This window comes from Aplysia californica, unplaced genomic scaffold (assembly GCF_000002075.1).
Source record: "Aplysia californica isolate F4 #8 unplaced genomic scaffold, AplCal3.0 scaffold00089, whole genome shotgun sequence".
NCBI classification, from domain to species: Eukaryota; Metazoa; Mollusca; class Gastropoda; order Aplysiida; family Aplysiidae; genus Aplysia; species Aplysia californica.
The window spans coordinates 223,836-226,317 of NW_004797359.1; the positions used below are offsets into that span (position 1 = coordinate 223,836).

At 43.5% G+C, this 2,482-nt stretch overlaps 1 long non-coding RNA gene across 4 annotated transcripts in view; it reads right to left on the reverse strand.

Moving 5' to 3' along the window:
* The window catches only part of LOC118477417, a 17,003-nt gene extending 14,571 nt beyond the window's left edge, over positions 1 to 2,432 (reverse strand). For 2 of the 4 annotated variants that reach the window (XR_004858368.1, XR_004858364.1), the window contains exon 1: positions 2,106 to 2,431. This is a non-coding gene — a long non-coding RNA (uncharacterized LOC118477417). Of the gene's footprint in view, positions 1 to 2,089 lie in introns of all 4 variants that reach the window. The other 2 variants (XR_004858365.1, XR_004858367.1) reach the window with 2 other exon arrangements.
* Positions 2,433 to 2,482: the final 50 nt, after the last annotated feature.

Consider the following 2,482-nt stretch of genomic DNA (forward strand, 5'->3'; position numbering starts at 1 on the left):
GTGTGAGGTGTGGGGGTGTCTAAACAAATAGTTTGTTTTGTCTTTCTTCTTCTTCTGGAACTCGCACGTTTGTCCCCTGCAGCGATTGTTTGATATCATATTCCTTTACCTAATCTTATTTCTTCGCTGACAGAAGCTTTGTTTGCGTACCGGGATTTGTATTACGAACTTAATATTTCTGAAACAGGAGTGGTACAGGGCACTGCGAATACAGGGTGTACGCTTTAGTTTAGATTTACTTTTAGAAGAGGTTTTACGGTGCTCGCAACTGCCTAAGTGTGTATGCAGTCTAAAGGACAATATGTCGCACCAAGACAAAACATGGGTGGATGATTTTTTTGATTTTTTGTTAATGGGCCAGGGTGGGAGTTCCAGCAAAGCACAAGCAACGAGTTGGCAACTACATGTATCTGTATGTCCACATGTCTTGTCTACGAGTGTAAACCAAGGACCTTACTATTGTAATATAACCTCCGTGGTGTAAACCCATCTGCGCGTGTGCACGTGTGTCTATCTAATGTGGGTGCATATATATGTGTCTGAGAGAGAGAGAGAGAGAGAGAGAGAGAGAGAGAGAGAGAGAGAGGAGTCAGGGAGGAAGAGAGAGAATGAGACAGAGAGAGAAAGCGACATAGAGAGAGAGAAAGAGACATAGAGAGAAAGAGAGGGGGGGGGAGAGATAGAGCTTAATAAAGAACATATTTCCTATCCCCATAGTGAGAGTGAAAATTACCTGAGCAAGCAAATTTTAGAAAGAGATACCTGAAGATATAGATCGAGAGGGTGAGGGAGGGTGGGGGGGTGTTGCCCCACGCGGCAAAGCCACTGCAATAATGATCTTTTAGACTCGTCCCGCATACAAAAAGAAAGCAGAGGTAGCAGCCATTATGAACTCGTTGGTGCTGGCAAATACCTCGGGGAGGCACTCAAGCTCGTCCATTCTACCTGTGTGCGTTCTCGACAGTTTCTTTCTTGTGTAAAGTTACGACGCTCCCGAAAGCAACATTGATAAGATAAGATAAGATAAGATACATCTTTATTGTCCAGATCCTGGCACATTGCTGTATCAGTGTCCCATGATATGAGATATGCCATTACATGTACTGCTATTTAATAATCCAGGGTCAACTTGTACTTAATTATTTTAAATGATTATGAACAGATCAAAAAGTTATCAAACTATTTCAGCACCCCATGATACTATATAATCCGTCATACAGGTACCATACCGCTCATTAATAAGCCAGTGTCTACTTGCACATTTATGTACAGACTAAAAAGTTATCAAACTATTTCAGCACCCCATGATATGATGAAATCTGTCAAAAAGGTACTACTCAAGAATAAACCAGTGTCTCGCCTTATGTGATTCTAAACGATAATGAGCAGTCCGAAGAGTCATCAAAATGTAGCAACGAGCCCTACAAAGTGCAGGGCTAAGTGCATCAATAATGTAGGGGGTGGAACTGAAACTGCCAATAGAAGCTCCCGAGAACACAGTGGTAGACACAGAACCGCTGTGCATGAGGCGAGGGAAAGAGCCGAAACAAACCTAGCTAAACGAAAGTGCATGTATTCCCCCCTTAAACTGAAAACCTTTTATACCCAAAGATCCTTTAAAGAGGCGTAACGTGTATATACCTGCACTGTCCGTTTATGGCCCGTCTGTAGCACGGTACCTCCTCAAAATAACGATCATATCCAACTGTAACGATGGAAATGTCGAGAAGATGTTTCGAAAAAATGAAGTAAAAACGATATGCTCACCATGACAATAACAAATCGTAATTGACAAAGATCGCAGCTCATAAAGGGATATTTAAAATAGACCGTGCGTCACACGCACCGCCTGCCAATATAATAATTCAAATTGCTTAATAATCCTTTTGCTTTCCACAGTATCCGACGGCAGCCACGAAGAGGGGATGCACGCTTTGAAACAAACAGAAAAAAAAAAGAAAGAAAGAAATGACGCATGAAATAAAAGAGCAGGATTCCTTTTGTTTTGCTTTTTCAAACAGAAAGAAATGCATGGGACAAACCAGTTCGAGGAAACCCGCTACGGATCGATCAAGCTAAAAATATATACCAGAACTGCCGGCTACCTTCGCCTGTCGGGGGCTTCCCATTCAGAAAAAAACACTCGCAGCCAAAGTATGAGGAACACCGATGCCGCTCACACTGAACATCCAAGAACATTGGCACTACAAGAGGAAAAACTGGGCCTCAGATCTGGACCAAAGCAGGCCCCGGACCCATCCATTCACGATCTCCCACAGTCCACAACACAAACAACGGCGAGCAAACGCAAATCCTAACTAGAAATAATGATACAGAGAAGGGAGGGGGAGAAAAAACTGCTGAATTTTCGCGTGGGGATTCACAATACTTCCAGCGGTCTTTCCTTCAGCGGGCGGCCGGGGCGTGCGTGCGTGCGTGCGACCCCTCTCTCACTTTCTCGTTCTATCTTTGTTCTCTCTCT